Source organism: Mirounga leonina, unplaced genomic scaffold (genome assembly GCF_011800145.1).
Source record: "Mirounga leonina isolate KUSES-001 unplaced genomic scaffold, KU_Mleo_1.0 Mir_95, whole genome shotgun sequence".
Taxonomy (NCBI): Eukaryota; Metazoa; Chordata; class Mammalia; order Carnivora; family Phocidae; genus Mirounga; species Mirounga leonina.
Genome location: NW_023270865.1, coordinates 21,738,896 through 21,758,326, shown reverse-complemented (window position 1 = coordinate 21,758,326; position 19,431 = coordinate 21,738,896). Strand labels below are relative to the sequence as shown.

Genomic DNA, 19,431 nt, shown 5'->3' with positions numbered 1-19,431 from the left:
TATTCATTAAGGAAGTGGCTTATCCTTGGAATAAGTACCCTCTGTCTTCTGCCAACCCCCATCCTTAGTTTGGAGGTCCTCTCTCACTTCCTCCACCCAAGGTTGTGAAAGAAGTTCTGTCCTGAGGAATCTCAGTTCAGTCCCCATTCCTTAGCCCATACATTCATTGGAACAATTCTCCAACCTATTCTGACAATTCATTTGCATGTTATCCATGGTCCAATCTTGTGACAATTGGCCCAGCCTCAGGATGTCTGTACATACCATCATGTTACTCCTAAGTCATGACAGGACTACATTAGTACCCCAACTGTGGTCAGCTAGTAGGGTAACAGAACACCAGGGTCTCAGACATCAGGACTGTCTAATGGGAAAGAAGTCCAGTTCTTCCCACTATCATGTCCAGATAATCTCAGGTCCCTTCTCAGAATCCTCACTGTGTAAAACCCTGTCATGTCTACCAACATTTCTGACAGTCACTATCACTTGATCTCATAACCTCATGGACACTCCTGTCATCACCTTCCACGTAAATCAAAACCCTTTTCTTAAAATACACACTGACTTGTTTTGTTATGTAATCAGTGTTGATTTGATCTACTAGGTATGAAATGACAGTCTTGTAGGTCCAGAAAAAAAAAACAAAACAAAACATAAGACCTTATGAACTTGCTTTAAAATATGACAAGGAGTACATATTTACCAAAAATAACCCCACCTATCATCTGCAATACCAGTTTGGTCCTGAGTTGTGTTTATATACTACAGATGAATTTAAGTATGGGAACAAAATTCAGTTGGTCTAATTCACTAATATATGATCAAAATAAAATTTGTTTGCCAAGGTCTGCAAATTTATTTTTTGTGTCTCATACAGCATATCAATGACTTTACAGACTAGGAATAATAAACTCAACCAGTCTTTTTTTAGTGAAATAAAAATAACACTTTTGTTTCTGTTACTGTTGCTTTGGAATAGTTCTCATGTCCCTTTTTTGACAGTTACCATACTTATAGTTGAGCTAATGGCTAATCTAATATTTTAATTAAAATGGAAATTTCACTGTTCTGCCCACTAGACTGTATTTATTTTGAGCATATGTAATTGTCTCTTCTATTGTTAAACCTATAACTATTATATTTTTCTTCTGATAAAATTAGCCAGATAATCACCAGAACATTTTCTGCAAATAAAAGCATATGCAAAAAGTAAAATGTAGCAAAAGAAAAACAAATGCATGGAGGACATTAGGAGAAGGAAGGGAAAAATGAAGAGAGGGAAATTGGAGGGAGACATGAACTATGAGAGACTATGGACTCTGAGAAACAAACAGGGTTTTAGAGGGGGAATGGGTTAGCCTGGTGATGGGTATTAAGGAGGCCACGTACTGCATGGAGCACTGGGTGTTATAGGAAAACGAATCGTGGATCACCACATCAAAAACCAATGATGTATTGTATGGTGACTAACATAACATAATAAAACAAAATTAAAAAAAAAGGAAAAACACATGTGATACTAAAAGGTCTTGTGAGAATTCAGTATTAGAATTAGTAACTCAAACATAATCCACAAAAAAATTGCCAAAGTTATATAGCTTGGCCCTTGCTCTAGAACAAAAAGATATATTTTAGGATATAAAACACTATCACATACATATATATTTTTAAAACTAATAAATGATGAAAATGACCTTTCCTTATTAAGTATCTGTCCAAATCGCCAAAGGCAATGCACAGGCAGATTAAAATGCAGTATATTTTTTAAATTAATAGACTATTTTTTTAGACAGTTAAGGTTATCAAAAAAAATTAAGCGGAAAGTGCAGACTTCCCAATTACCCCTTTATTAGGTCTTTAGCATTTTTGGGGGGGTGTCTGCACTATAAATGTCCCTGACTCAGTAAACCTTCCATTTTATTTACTTTAAAGATTTTATTTTTAAGTAATCTCTATACCCAATGTGGAGCTTAAACTGACAAGATCAAGAGTCACATACTCTACTGACTGAGCCAGCCATGTGCCCCTAAACTTTCCATTTTAATTCATCCACAGTTAACACTTAAAAACAATCATTTTAAAATGAAAATCTTAGCACCTGTCATATCAGTGTTGTAAACTATGAAGGATATACCAATTCATTAGTAAACATCCCTAACTCTACCGCGTAGGTAAAGATGTCATTGTGGCCATGATTCTCAAACTTTAGCAGGCAATGAGAATCACCAGGAGAGCCTATTCAACCCTGGATTGCTGATTCAGGTTCTGAAGAAATAATAAAATTGATAAAATAAATATTATAAAGTTAAATACACACATTTCTGACTGTGTAAATAAGAAAACCTGAGGTTTTAGATTCCTTATAAATATCAAAGTCCATTATGTCCTCAAACTTAAGCATGAGGCCAGTTCTGAAGACTGTTTGTAGTATCTACAAAAGGTAAACACACAAATTTTCAAAGATCATCAATTCTACCCTATTTATATACATGAATCCAACAGCAGTGCATTCATAAGTTCACAAAAAAGCATGCACTAGAATATTCATGATAGCATTATTTGTAAGACCAAACTGAAAACTACCAAATTAATGTCGAGTCACATGAGAAGCCATAAAAAATTAAGGAATATTCACAAAAGGAGAATCAATTATTGATAATGTGCATAATGCATAATTTATTAATATTAGTATAACAAGGGCAACACTAATCTTTGGTTTTAGAAGTCAGGAGAGTAGTTAACTGGAGTAGTGACAGGGATGACAATGTTCTAGGCTGATGGAGTTTTTGATCTGACTCCAACTAAACTGCTGTCTTCTCATTGTGAAATCAATCCACTAAGCTGAACCCTTCTGAAATGGGCACTAATTCTCTATAAATACTATACTCAACAAAAACTTTAAAGTACATAGAAATTAAAAATGTCATTCCCATGTATTGCATTTTATAAATAATTTATTTAAAATAAGTAGAAAAACTTTATTATATGCTTTGTAAATCAAAAGAAAAAAAAAAGTAACCTAACTTTCAAAGACCTTTACGATCACTCAAGAAAATAAAACTAGAGAGACCAAGAAGCATCAGGAAATTGGTACAGAAAAATAAATTAATTAAAAATAAATGATTTAAACATCTGGAAAATAGTGCTATTGATGCCTATGGGCTCTGTGGCAATGAATCCTTCTGTGAATTTCATGAAGACTGACTACTTCCAGCACAAATTCAATCTCACTGGACTCAATGAGCAGGTGCCTCACTATCCACAAAGTCTAGACATGACCTTGGACCTGGAGTCTGATGAAGAACTGGAAGAAAACCGCAACCAGGGTGACCTGATTGAGCTGGCAGCCCAGATGCTTTATGGATTGCCCTCCTCCTGCTATGTCTTTGCCAACTTTTGCATCACCCATATATTGGAAGAGTACCAGCAAGGAGACTTGGGCTACCGCCTCGTTTGTACTTTGAACACCAACCAATGTTTCCATCAGCCTTTCAGAGAGCCCAGGTGAGGCCACAATGAAGCTCTACTGTTCCCAGTGCATGAACATACACACACCCAAGGTGCCAAGGCACCACCACACAGACTAAACCAGTGTTGACATATGTTTCTCTCACATTTTCCATAGCGCATCCCAAATGAGAGTTCAAGCAGCTCACCAACAAGTTTGTGCACAGGCTCTAGGTTAGAAGATCCATCCAATGGCTTACAATTCCATACCACCAACGACTCCAAGAGCCCAGTCAAGATGATTCGCTGATTCCCCACTTAACCTGTCCATCAGTCATTGACTTCTTAATTCCTTTTTTGCCACTCTTTTAGGAACCTCCCTAGTTTTTTGTTTAATAAAAGCGATCATTATTTTTGTGGGACTATAAAATAAAATGGAGGAAAGGGAAAAAAGCATTTATTCAAAATTTATGTAAAGTCTTATCAGATCTCTTCATGAAAAAATAAGGATTTCATGTCTTCTGATATTGAAATTGCAAAATGATATGTCATTGTTGATAATTCCATGCTAATATATTTAATTATTAAATAAAATAGATTATTCTTATTAAAATACATTAGCAAAATTAATTAACAAGGAGAATACTGAACAGGACAAAAGTAATGAAGAAATTTTTTTAAATCTACAAAAACTACTCTTTTGAAAAGGTAGAGAGAGCATATGGCTTTACAGAGGAATTTTTCATATATGTAAAACCAGCTAACTCTCATGGTATATAAACAGTTCTAAGATACAGGTTGAAATGATCATTGCACGTGTTGAACCACAGATTGAATGGCATTTTTTTTATTTACTTTTTTAAATTATTTATTTATTTATTTGCTAGATAGAGAGAGAGAGATTGAGAGCACAAGCAGGGGGAGCCAGAGAGGGAGAAGCAGGTTCTCCACTGAGCAGGGAGCCTGATGCAGGGCTCGATCCCAAGACCCTGAGATCATGACCTGAGCAGAAGGCAGATGCTTAACTGACTGAGCCACCCAGGTGCCCCTGAATGGCATTTTCAGAAAAGCAAATCTCAAATCTCACTAGTAAATGGCAATTAAATCTTAGGAAAAAAATATTTTTTTTAAGTTTTTATTTATTTATTTATTTATTTATTTATTTATTTATTTATTTATTTATTTATTTTAGTTTCTAGTTTTTATTTTAATTCCAGTTAGTTAACATACAGTACTATATTAGTTTTAGGTGTATAATATAGTGATTCAACAGTCCCATACCTCACCTGGTGCTCCTCACCTATTTAACCCATCCTCCCACCCACCTCCCCTCTGGTAACCATCAGTTTGTTCTCTATAATTAAGAATCTGTTCTTGGCTTGTCTCTCTCTTTTTCAGGAAGAAATACTTTTATGCTTGATAAAATGTAATGCAGTGTTTAATAAAATTCAAAGAAAAAGGGGCGCCTGGGTGGCTCAGTCGTTAAGGGTCTGCCTTTGGCTCAGGTCGTGATCCCAGGGTCCTGGGATCGAGCCCCGCATCGGGCTCCCCGCTCGGCGGGAAGCCTGCTTCTCCCTCTGTCACTTCCCCTGCTTGTGTTCCCTCTCTCGTTGTGTCTCTCTGTCAAATAAATAAATAAAACCTTAAAAAAAATCAAAGAGCAGTACAAATAGCTATGGACATATCTAAACATGACTAAGAATACATACCTCAATCCATATATATGCCAAAATATTCTGGAAATTATTTTAATTTAATATTATGAAGGTGGAAGGAAGCTAAAATTGAAGCATTTGACCTAGCAGTTACCATAGTGTACCATAAAACAATATTTTTTTTGTCTTGGAATAGAGATCCAAGTTCAAAATAATGAATAATCTAATTCAATCTGAGTATATACAAAATTTCTGAATATTAGTGAGGAAAGATTCGACAATTACACTGTGTTGCAATTTGTCTTAATTATGTCAAATTGGGTTGATAAGATGGGACATCACTTAGTTGATACACCCTGTCCCATATCAGTGGAAATAATCAAGATGCTTATTTGGAGAGTGTCCCTAGCCATCAAAGTCTGGCTAGGCCAATTAGAGGACCAATAAATTCACCACTTCTATATGAGCGACAACAAATACAGACTCTGTAATAGTCATACTCTTTGTAGTATGTCAAGAGATATTATTTGCCAAACACTGCATTTTGCTTTAGTTTTTCTCATATTACAAATGTCAGTTTTTGTTAACTAGATTTCCCTACACCTATCTATACTTGAGGTGTTTGGATTTATCCGTCAATTCTATGTTAGGAGTCACAGCCACATCAGGGTCAGATATCAGAATACATTTACGTATTTCACAATGGAGTCTTTGTAGCAAGGTACAGGTGTGGGGAACAGCAGTTTATTAATGTTTAAAGAGTAAATGGGGGCGCCTGGGTGGCTCAGTTGGTTGGGCGACTGCCTTCGGCTCAGGTCATGATCCTGGAGTCCCGGGATCGAGTCCCGCATCGGGCTCCCTGCTCGGCAGGGAGCCTGCTTCTCCCTCTGACCCTCCCCCCTCTCATGTGCTCTCTCATTCTCTCTCTCAAATAAATAAATAAATAAATCTTAAAAAAAAAAAAGAGTAAATGGGAAAACAAAATAATAACAGTAAAACTCAAGGCCCTTTTAAAATAAGCATATTTGTTGAAAAGTTCAATCTAGGGAGCAAGAGGAAAGATGAATAAGAACGAGGAGCAGACAACAGTGGTATTTTGGAAAGCCACATATGCAAAAATTGAATATTGTCAGCACCGAGTTCTTTCATGTAGTCTTGATTTTAACTGTAATTGAAGCACAGATCATAAGTCCTAATGTTTTTTTAATCTGACATCTTTAGAGGGAAAAAAGTGGCAAATGTGATTTTCAGATTTCAAAGGATTAGTTTAATCATTACACTTTGTTGTAAATATATAGAATGAACTTAGAGAATATTTATATGCCACTTATCCTAATGACACACAGAATAAGAAGCTTTAGCCATACATCATCATTCTGAAATTTAATATATCTTTTGTTTACCAAAAAAAGGCAAAATGTAAAGCTGTAATAAGCAAATGCTTCACAGTAATGCCTATGAACTGTTATATTAAACATGGTGTTTATACTAGGAAGTTTCTGTTGTTCAAATGGGTGTTGCAACATATTTTTCTTGCTCACTGAAATTCACAATTTATGTGAGGCACAGGAAACTCAACTGACAAACTTACTCTAATTATCCCTACATATATCCCAGTTATGTAAATATTGTATAAATTTAAACCATCTTGAATTATGAAAAACATTTTAAACTATCTTTCTAGTACATTGTGAAGGTGAAAAAAATATATTTGGACTAGACTTATTTAAAAACATTTTTTCTTGTGGCACTTGGGTGGCTCAGTCAGTTAAGTACCTGAATCTTGATTTGGGCTCATGTCATGGTCTCAGGGTCGTGAGGTCATGATCTCAGGGTCATAAGGTTGAGCCCTATGTCAGGCTCTTCATTGGGCATAGAAGCTGCTTAAGATTCTGTCTCTCTTTCTCCCTCTGCCCCACCCACCTCAACACCCCCTCATGCGTACATGCTCCTCTAAAAAAAAAATCAAAACAAAACTCTAAAAACATTTTTTCTCAAAAGTTTGATTGAAAAAATGTTTTTACTCTTACCTCCACCCCTAGGGGGATTGACAGAGTCTCTTAGCACCAAATAATATATACCTAAAATCTAGAATAATTTATTTCTTAACCACATGGGTTGTGAAATATACTGCCTTGCTTCAAACCCTCATTCTGATGCTTTCTAATTTCATAATCTTGAGAAAAGATATGTAATCTGTATTGAACTCAATTTATTCATCTGTGAAGTTGACATACATAGTGTCTCCTTATAGATTAATCACAGAGCTTAAATAAAATATGCCACATAAAACATCAAAGAATAAGTGATCAATACATGTTGGCTATTCTTTTATTTTTTTTAATTTTATTATGTTATGTTAATCACCATACATTACATCATTAGTTTTTGATGTAGTGTTCCATGATTCATTGTTTGCATATAACACCGGGTGCTCCATTCAGTACGTTCCCTCTTTAATACCCATCAGCAGGCTAACCCATCCCTCCACCCCTCTCCCCTCTAGAACCCCCAGTTTGTTTCTCAGAGTCCATAGTCTCTCATGGTTCATCTCTCCTTCCAATTATCCCCCTTCACTTCTCCCTTCCTACTATTCTTGATATTAATCTTAATGTAAGTATATATATTTGATAATTTCACCCTGACAATCTCTCTATAGTGCTCCTAGCTTCTGAGGTCTTATGAGAGCCATTTTCCCTAAAAGTAGATGATTCCACTTCAAATGCAACATACTTCATTCAAATATACGTTTGATCCTGATTCTATTTAGCATCCTCTGATGTACATGGAATTTTCCAAAGGGAGCCAACCATCTTTGGCTGCATTTAGTAAACAGATTTTAATCTCCATACCGACAGGACAACGCTCATCTCTTCAGTACACCGTGTGTTTGTCACTGTACTCACAACATTGCTCAGTGCCTCGTGTTTTATGTGTATTATAAATCAGCTCCTGCATTACCATTTCTAGGGATATTTATTTCTGCACTTTTTGTGTCACCAAATGATCCTAAGTATAGATTGATTAGTTCCTTGGTTATTTAATATCTCAAAACCACTAGTTTTCGATTGAACAGCTCCAGAAACATAGATTTGTAACCTTACCTCCCACCCCCAGAGAGGAGCAGGTAGAGCAGTGGCCTATATGCCAGTCTTCTCAAAAGCCTAATTGCTTCAGATAATTTTCCCTACTATTTTCTGAAACCTCTGGGACTGAATCTTGGAGTTGAATTTAGTTCTTCTTTTGACTTATTCTGACCACATCCATAGAAAGGAACTTACAAACGTTCAGATTTACAAAATTACTTCAAACAGTAAGACTTTAACTCTTCCTGTATGCCAAGCCCTACAATCATGGTTATTTCTTTGGGACCTTAGGGTGACTGGGAATTCCTTGTCAGGAAGTGAAGTTATATCTTTGTGCTTGAGTTTGTTAAATTTCTCCTCTTTAATTGACCCACACTAAGTTTGGAAATGCTGTGGAGATTATTCTACAATTCTGACTTTCAGTCGTGAGCATGCCTAACTTATTTCGACCAAAACTATTAAGGATCCGGAAATGAATCATCACCTTTCTGTCCTCAGAAGGACAAATAGTGCCACTATCCAGAGGAAGATTGGTTTTAGTAGATCAATTCAATTTTCCTGAAAAGACACAATTAAAAGGTAGATCACAGACATGTATTGTAACGTATGATACTGCACTGTGTGAGGAAACAAAAACACACGTAAATAAAAGTGAAACTTCCTTCAGAATTTCACAATTCACTAAATAGCACTATAAAATGTCTTTGTAAAAGAAGATAATAGGCCTGTTGTTGGTTTCAAAACAATTCTAGGAGGGTAAGTATCTTGAACTGTCACCAAATGTGGCATCCATCTTATCTATTAACAGCCTTGGGAAGAGTGTTTTCAGAATGCAAAAGTTTAAAACTGAAATTCACTTCTTGGGGTTAGAGCTTTTAATGGACTGACTGTCACTGATAAGGAAATGATGGAGAGCACAATGTTTCTGCAATCTCATTAGTTGGATGTATTGTGTGAAGTTGAATTTCCCAATCTCCAGAATACTAACATATTCTACCAGCTGAGGAGAAAAGAGGAAAGCAATTCAAAGTTCTATATTTAACTTTTATTTTTTTGAATACAGCATTAAAATAACAATTCCTCTGGTGGTGTATTTTCCTTATTTCTTTAGTGGACAATAAAGATAAATCTCCTATTATTTTAGCATAATATCATCCTTCAAAATAAAATCTATTTTGGACATCTGAAGTGGTCGAGAGCTTCCCTTAGTTCAAATAAAGTTGGCAATACTACTTTCTTCATTAGAAAGAGACAAGATAATATATTCAACCATCAGTGTCACAGGGGTGCTCCCCACAAGCATTTGCTGAAAACTTTTAATGCTGTGCAAATGTGACATTTAAGAAATATTTATTTAGAGGAAACTGAAATAAATTTGTTGACCTTTATTCATAATGCCCATGAAATGCGATTTTCTATTGATCATCTATATTAACTGTCAATGTGTGGAACTAGATCTCAAAATGCAGAAACATCTGGATGTGAATGCAAACCATGTCAATCATGTAAAATTGGTTGACAGGTGCCCAGATGTTTGGCACATGATAGGTAAACTGAAAAATGTGTTTTTCTATAAAAATGGGGGTCTTCTCTTGTCAATGTACCCTTCCTTTCCAATTTAGTGGATAAAGTCTATGAATTAAGACATTCAAAGTTTTTTTTAAATGTGTATTTTCAACTGAAATGTGTTCACATAGAAATGTATAATAGAAGCAAAACAAGCAAACGAAACTTGGTTTAGTCTCAGCTCTGCCACTTTTTTTTTTTTTTTTTTTTTTGGTCCCAGGCAAATCACTCAATTTCTATGAGTTCCTGTGTATCCATTTGTATCTAATAACTAGATAATTGTCAAAGCCACTTATCATTTTATGGTAATTTTAAAAAGATTAGAAAGGGGGTAATCTGAAACATGCATTAGATATGAGCAGCAGTGAATAAAAATACTATTTTCCCCAAGAAGATGATTACTAGAAATGCGTGGAGTTTCAATTGGGAGAAAAATGTGTCTTCTGACACCTACAGCAATATTTTCATGTAAACCACACAAAAGAGAGTGACTTGAAAGGATGTAATAATAACTAAGATGTATGGAACACTACCTATTTTCCAGTTATTATGTTGATGGCTTTAAAGATTTCCTTACAAAATTTTCATAACAAGCTTATGAGGTAGATTCCATAATGACCATGATTTTCTGGATGAGGGACCTGGCACTCAGAGAGTTCGGGTAAGATGGATGAGGTGAAATCACCAGGACTGGATTCAGAATCTGAGTCTGCCTACTGAGCTGATATAAGTTAGCTATGCCTACAGCTACAATTTGGAAAAAAAATATGAGAATTCCTTTAGAGGTTTGGAAGAGAGAGAGAAAAAGGCCATATAGTTTCAGAAAAAAAAAAAAATGTTTTGAGAAAAACCTCTCTGTTCTGGAGAATACTTGTCCTACAGTGACTTTTAAAAATATTCTTGTAAATAACAATCATTTGATTACTGGAAAATACGTAAACAATCTCACACTAACTATAAGATTAGAAGTTGCTTGGTCTTTAACCAATGGCTTCTGGTAAGAAATACATTTTTCTCTTGATTAACCCCAAGGAAAAACTGCCTTCGGAAACAGTTGTCACTTAAATATTTTTTAAGTGCTCTCAGGGGCTTTGAACTAGTTGGGGATAGGGCAGGTCCAAAGTTAAGTAATGATTTTTCTGTTCACTTGATAAGGAGGAATTTCCCAAATTTTGTTCTGTTTACAAGGCCTGTTTGTTGTTGTTAACACCAACATTCAAAAATGGAGAGAGTTCACATTAAAATATGAATTTCTGTCTTTTCCACAGACATTGAAGAGCTGCCTAAGTTGGTACAAACTCCCACGCAGCAACGACGCATCCTTGGGGGGGGTTGAGAAGCTTCGGCCACCTTTAGGCAGGCCATGCACTTTGCAAGGTTTCCAAGCCTCCAGGGGCCTGCAGCACTCATTTACATTTCCAATCCGGCATAAAAAAAGAATTTGAGTAGTTTACACTCTCCTCCTTAATACCACCATTTAATACGTTTTTTTCCCCCTTCCCAGTATAATTAGGGTCTTGTGAAATGCCCCAAGTCCAAAGCAGTGAATAATTTTTGTTGCCAGTAGAAAGGAGAATGGATTAATTTGATTAATTTCCTCTAGAAGCTTTGAAGTAAAGCATCAAAGAATCACTGTTTACCTCTTGCAATGCTCAGATTTGATGCTAGAATAAAGAAAACGTGATTCAGCTTTCATTCAAAGGACAATTGCATGGTATTGGAAGCTTGTGCTGAAACAAAGACATATCACAGTTCATTTTATTCTTTTTTTTAAAGATATATATTTAGCATTAATATTATTTACCCCCTGGCATATCTCAGTAAAGAGAGTCTCCCTCTAATATGATTTTTAAATGTAGATTTCTAATTAAAATACATTTGCACTATAAAAGAAGCTTTCATCCAAGGAAAAGAAATTTGAAACTATTTTAATATACTCAAATTTGTGCTTTTAGAGAAACTTCCTAAATTAGTGCATTACAATTAATTGCTAAAATAACCCAGTCCATGCAGTTCTGGAAAGAACCTTGCATCTTTGCCCTTTAATTATGTGTGCATTATCTAAATTAATTGAAAATAACAAAAATAATGAATATATTAAATTCATGAAATTATAATATGTATCATTTAGAATATTTAGATTTTCCAGAAAATAATTAGTATTTTGATTCTTTACATAGCTAAAAAATAAAAAAAATATAGTCATGCTGTTTCTGCAATCCTTAGGATCTCTGTCTTTGTCTTTCTTTGCTCTCACAAGCACAACACATGCATACACACACACACACACACAGAGTATCTTTTCAAAGTCTGAAAGATAACACTTAATGATGACCTCAGCCCCAGCAACTTCTTCCTAGAAACATGACCAAAGGCAAGGGAGGCAATGGCAAAAATGAACTATTGGGACTTCATCAAGTTAAAAAGCTTTTGCACTGCAAAGGAAACAGTCAACAAAACCAAAAGACAACCAACAAATGACATATCAGATAAAGGGCTAGTATCCAAAATCTATAAAGAACTTATCAAACTCAACACCCAAAGAACAAATGATCCAATCAAGAAATGGGCAGAAGACATGAACAGACATTTTTCCAAAGAAGACATCCAAATGGCCAACAGACACATGAAAAAGTGCTCAACATCGCTTGGCATCAGGGAAATCCACATCAAAACCTCAATGAGATACCACCTCACACCAGTCAGAATGGCTAAAATTAACAAGTCAGGAAATGACAGATGTTGGCGGGGATGCGGAGAAAGGGGAACCCTCCCACACTGTTGGTGGGAATGCAAGCTGGTGCAGCCACTCTGGAAAACAGTATGGAGGTTCCTCAAAAAGTTGAAAATAGAGCTACCTTATGACCCAGCAATTGCACTACTGGGTATTTACCCCAAATATACAAATGTAGTGATCTGAAGGGGTATGTGCACCCTGATGTTTATAGCACAATGTCCACAGTAGCCAAACTATGGAAAGAGCCAAGATGTCCATCAAGAGATGAATGGATAAAGAAGATGTGATATATATATGAATATTATGCAGCCATCAAAAGGAATACAATCTTGCCACTTACAATGACATGGGTGGAACTGGAGGATATTATGCTGAGCGAAATAAGTTAATCAGAGAAAGACATGTATCATATGATCTCACTCTAATGAGGAATTCCTAATCTCAGGAAACAAACAGGGTTGCTGGAGTGGTGGGGGGTGGGAGGGATGGGGTGGCTGGGTGACAGACATTGGGGAGCGTATGTGCTATGGTGAGTGCTGTGAATTATGTAAGACTGATGAATCACAGACCTGTACCTCTGAAACAAATAATACATTATATGTCAAAAAAATAAGATAGTAGGAAGGGAAAAATGAAGGGGGGAGAAATTGGAGGGAGAGATGAACCATGAGAGACAAACTGAGGATTCTAGAGGGGAGGGGGGTGGGGAAATGGGTTAACCTGATGATGGGTATTAAAGAGGGCACGCATTGCATGGAACACTGGGTGTTATACACAAACCATGAATCATGGAACACTACATCAAAAACTAATGATGTAATGTATGATGATTAACATAACATAATAAATTAAAGAAGAAAAACTTAATGATATTCTGGAACAAAACAAAGAAAAATTCATGCTATGACATACTCTCTATATACTCACATATGCTGATGGTTAAAATGGAAAATATTTCTAAATGATACACAAGACAACAGTTTTCCAAGAGCTTTGACTTGGTTCACTTTTCTTAAAAACAAGACAATAGGCCCACAATGGGGTCATTTATGCTAAACCCCAACTCGCCAAACTGAGACAAATATTTAATTTCAGTTTTGTCAATCCCAAAACTGGAATCTTAGACCAGTCAATCAGGAATTATCAGTTCAGACTAGTAATAGAAAAGAACCCCGCCAAGCCCCACAAGACAGTGACCTTAATACAACAGATTCACTTTTTGCTTTTATGACTTCCTTGTCCCCACTCCGTTCTGCCTATAAAAGTCTTTCATTTTGTACTGCTCCTCAGAGTTGCTTTCTATTTGCTAGATGGGATGCTCCCTGATTCATGAATCATTGAATAGAGCTAATAAGATCTTTCAAATTTATGCAGTTGGATTTTGTTTTTTAATACTTTATAACACTATACTGAAAAATTCGAACAATTTGCATCACCTTTATGCATGGAGCTGTTTATCATGGCTCCACAAAATGAAAAACTAAAAACAATTTCAAAACTAGGAAATAATAATGTTTCTTATAAAGTATATTATTCTAAGATATTAAAATAATATATATGGAATATGTAAAAAAAGGCCATCAAATATGTTTCCTTTAATGTTAAACAACCAAAAAGTGTCAGAAGCTTCAAAATCCAACTGTGTGTGTGTGTGTGTGTGTGTGTGTGTGAAAATTGACAAGTTGAATCTAAAATTTACATTAAAAGTCAAAGAACCAGGGGCACCTGGGTGGCTCAGTCGGTTAAGCATTGCCTTCAGCTAAGGTCATGATCTCAAGGTCCTGGGTCCTGGTCAGGCTCCCTGCTCAGCGGGGAGTCTGCTTCTCCCTCTCCCTCTATCCCTCCCCACCCCCACCCAACTTGTGCGTGCGCTCTTTTTCTCTCTCTCAAATAAATAAAATCTTAAAAAAAAATGTCGAACTAAATGTAGGCAAGACTATCATATTAAACTGAAAACTAGAAGGGTTTAGCATCACTGGATATAAAAACTTTTGTGGTATTATCCTCTAAAATATAATTTTTGTACAATCTATACATTCTAGAATATAGTGTCTTACACACACACACACACACACACACATGCACCTTATAAAAGTTAATTTTCTATGCTTTTGAAAGCTTTGGTTATCCTTACTTTACACTATTCTCATTCCATTTTTTCCAATATTGAGCTCATGTTACATTTGTAGTTCAAAATAAAATTATAAAATAATCAAGCACCCATAGAAATGACTTAGCTGCTCTCCTGAGAGCCAGGGTAGCGCACCCATGCTTCCACCACGGTCCCTACCATTACAAAACTCAGAATTTTTAGAATGGATCTTTTTGCATTTGCTCACCTCTGTCTCTGCCTCTGCATTATCTCATCATTTACCTTCCCCTTCTGCAATTGCTGGATGCATGGCTTATCTTGATACCTAAATGAAGGAATTATTCTGTATATATCCCTGCTTCAGGAGTGACAGAAGATGGGTATGAAAAGCTTTCCCTATGTGGTCCGAGAAATCCAAATGCAAGTGCTACTCACTGTATTTGTATTTCTTTCCTCATATCTACAAATTAAAAAATCAATAAATCGAAGTGTCATGTATGTGCAAAAATATACAAAAATGAGCACACATATGTCAATAAATAGATTATTATCAGCATTCCAGAAATTTTCCCCGGTCTTTCACCTAGGCACCACAATTCCTTACTCTAAAATTAATCACTGTCTTGGCTTCTAACACTGTATATTAGTTTACCCACTTTTTGATCTTATATGAATGGAATTGTACATTATGAGTTAGTTTCTCTTTACCTTATTTTGTTCTCTGTATCTTATTATCTTTTTGAGTCTCATCATGTTGCTGTGTAGATACAATTTATTCTTTTTTATTGCTGTATGTCATGCTATTATACAGTGTGAATATACCATAATATTTGCGAACTCTACTTTAGATGGGGATTTGGGATGATTTCATATTTTTCTGCAAAGAATACTCTTATACTTGTGTCTTGATGCATATATGTACGTATATCTGATGTATGTGAACTTAAAAATGAGATAACTAGATCACAGGGAGTGCATATGCTCAGTGGCAAACAGGAGCAGGGTTGGATTTGAGGGTAGAGGTAAGGGAAGAAATTCTGTACTACGTCTCCACCCCAGGAATAGTGACTGCTTTCTATATTTGGTATTACTGCATTCTTTACTCCATTCACCTGTTTTAGGTATTAATTCGTTTGGTAAATTGCCCCCATTCCAATTACAACATGGCTTATCTCCTGACTGGCCTCTGATGGAAAAATCATCATTATTTAGAGGAAACAGATTGAAAGAATCCAATTGACAAAATATAAGGGCAACATTTAGGTCAAATGTAAGCAAGACATGCTGCAACTTAAAAATACTGTTTGTAATAAAACCTTTCTCACTGGACAAGAAAAAAGAAAACAAATGTGACTATAGATCTAATGGCTAATCTTTTGAAGAGGAAAAAACATTTCTATGATTGAACTAATTATACAAATCATTGCAATAGTAAGCTTAAAGGCAGTTTTGAAAGCTATAATCCATACTTGATAGATCAGTCCTGTGTGGGAAAAAACTCAACTTTATAAGAATGGAATTAACAGAAGCAAAAATAAATCAATATAGGATTAGAATAAAATAGTTGAAATGCCAGTTCCAGTTCCAGACATCACGGATCACCAATGTGCTTGATGTTCTGACTGTGAGAACACGTGTGCATTTTCTTGACAATCCACAGCTTCCAAGGTCATCCCTAAACATCCTCACTAGGCAGTGCCACCCTCTTGGCCACTACCTGTTCCAAAGTCTACTGAAGAACCAATCCTGCTGTCCAATAGGGTACCAAAATAATCTCTCCACAAATGAAATTTTAATATGCAAATTAATCATGTGTCTGTGAGTTTATGAGGTCTCAAAGTAATCAAAAAGAAAGAGGAGGGCAAGTGAGTTCTCAAACAATTTTATTTGTAATTCGAATTTTCAAAATTGATGTGCATGTTGTCCTGAGTCAGTAAAATAAACAAACTGAATTCTCCTGTTTCACTTATGAAATCTTTTTCCCAGGGACTTTGACATAATAAATTAATTTAATACATCCTAAAGGCAATTTGAAGATTTTCATTGTAAATTCTTTAAAACAGAACTCAAATGTAAAAAAGCCATGGATATCTATGAGATAAGGAAGTTTTTTGAGACAAAACACTCCTGGAGCTATACGATGCTTTATATTTCATTTGTCTGTATACACTTTATATATAATGTAATAAAAGAAATTTGAAATTGTGACTTCTATATTTCCCTTGTGTTATTTTATCTGTCTTTTTTTTTCCTGTGGAAATATAAATGCTACATAAATTTTATTGAAAACTTATTTTAAAAGTAGTTTAGAAAGAATCCACTCACACATCTCCCACTTCCCATTGTATAAAAACATTTTTTCTCTTCATATGATTCCAAGAAGTAGAATAATAATTTTAAACTTTTCCTTTCAAATCCACTCCTTATGCAAATCGCACATATATTTACTACATGATCCAAGATATGAACTAACTTCACGTTTTCAAAATGGATATTCTTTTCTGCATGCCTTTTTATTTTTAAAGATTTATAGTTGGCATCCATGAGTTATATATATATAACTCAACATTCTCATTAAAAAATATTCTTACAAAAACCTGCCACTCAACTGGATGACAATTTTATAAGTCATTTCTTTCTTTTTTTTGACAGCCTATTTATCCTACTACATAAAATCCTCGCAGGAAGGCTTGTGGTAAATGATGGTGTATTTCACAGGTCATGTAATTTTCAATTTGTCATTCTTCATTTTGCAAGAAATGGTACATGATGTCAACAACACATAAGCAATATATTTACTTTTTCTTCTATCTTTCAGTATGAATTGATTTTTTTTAAAATTTTGATGGCAGTCAAGGCAAACTATAAAATATTCTGGTCAATTATGGATTGTATAAAAAGAAGATCTCTATTAAGCTGTATATGATGCTATTACTCTGTGATGTCTCTAATTGATATGGCTTTCTTGTTTGGTAGAGGTGTTCAGTAGTCTTCTAGAAATGAACATTTTTCATCATTCATCATTCATTTAAATATTCACCAATTCTCTGAACATGCTGATATCAAATGCTTAATGAATTGAAAAACTCATTTAGGTAACATGTTGAAAACTATGTCATTGTTTCTGCCCCTATGAGTGTCATGAGAAAGCAAGAGAAACAAGCAACCATGTACGATTAAATGTGAGCTTTTGTTTGTGTATACATGTGCTGCCTGGACAGCCTGCTTGCTAAATACTCCTCTATTGCCAGGTGTGTGGAACCAACAGAGGAGGATTCCTATGCCAATTTTAGATTTCTCACCTTCACCAATAGCACATTGACCCCTTCAGGGTGGCCTTTCCAAATGGGGCATTTGACTGAAGAGTTGGGAGAGTTTGGAGGTGTTGGGTCATCACAGTGGTGGAAGGTGTAATCACCCTGGTAAGCTCTCGTCGTACCAGCTCTGACGGTGCTCCTCGCAGAGGTACCGAGGGTGACATCTTGAAAAGATTAAAGCTATTGTGTGTCCTTACCCATAATTTTCACTTTCCAGTGTCCAGTGACATGTGCCTTTTATAATTCCCGGATTACTGTGTCCCATGGATTCTATGAGCTTTCATTTGCAACGACTTCCAATGCCCCACCCTCTCCCCACCCGACCCCTCAAAAAATATAGCTAGGGTGAGAAGATCAGTTAAAATGACCATCAAAGCTTAAAATATAATTTATTGAACAATAGTTTATGTCCCAAAAGAGTGAAATTATGATTAAAAGAATAGAATTTCTTCACATGTGGATACAGCACAACAGTCCTGATGTGCTTTAATTTCTTTCTTTTTTTTTTTAATCCCTTCAGTCTTTCATTAAAACATGTAAAGCATTCAGAACAAGGTTTGATGAGCATGGTCAATATGACCTATTTTATTATATATCAGGGGTACAACATAGATATTAAAAGCCCAGGTTATGGACTTATATTGACCTTCTTCATACACCAGCTCTTCCTTGTACATAGCTGTGTGACCTTGGGCAAGTTACTTAATATCTCTGTGCTTGAGTTCCTTCCTAGGTGAAATGGGGCTAACAATAATATCACTCAAGACTGAAATTGATAATTCATGTAATATTTGTTGGCCAGCATTGGCATATAATAAGGTCTCATTAAATTTCATCGATTTCTAGCTTCAACTAATTTTCTATCCATTTTTCTCAAATAAATGAATTGAAATGTAATAATTACATGATATTCATTGCCTTTTGTTAATAATGAAAGAAGTGGGTAGAGTGTGGGTGAAATGGGTCAAAAGGTACAAACTTCCAGTTATAGAATAAGTCATGGGGATGTAATGTGTAGCATCACGAGCATAGTTAGCGATACTGTATTTTATATTTGAAATTTGTTAAGAGAATAGATATTAAAAGTTCTTATCACAAGGAAAACAAACTTCTACATATGATGATGGAAGCTAACTTGACTTACTGTGAAAATCATTTCCAAATATATACAAATATCCAATCATTATATTGTACCCTTGAAACTAATACAATGTTGTATGTCAGTTATACTTCAATAAAAAATAATAAAAACCTTTAAAATGAGAGGATACATGGCTTTTCATGTTTTCTTTGAGTAAATTTTTAAGTGTATTTTATATATGTTGTTATGTTGGGTTCTGCGAGTTCTTAATTTCTAAATACTCATTGTAATTTTCATTTCCTTTCAGAGCATTTTGAGCTATTTAGATTCTGAGTTATGCATTATAATTTCCTACTGGTTATTGTGGTATTAAGCTTATTATATTCATGAATTATTGCACTGAGGTCAGAAACTGTGGTCTTTTTCTACTCTTTTTTTTAAGGTTTTATT

At 35.2% G+C, this 19,431-nt stretch overlaps 1 pseudogene; it reads left to right on the top strand.

Moving 5' to 3' along the window:
* Nucleotides 1-2,399: 2,399 nt before the first annotated feature.
* Nucleotides 2,400-3,587, top strand: LOC118006214 (annotated as a pseudogene).
* Nucleotides 3,588-19,431: the final 15,844 nt, after the last annotated feature.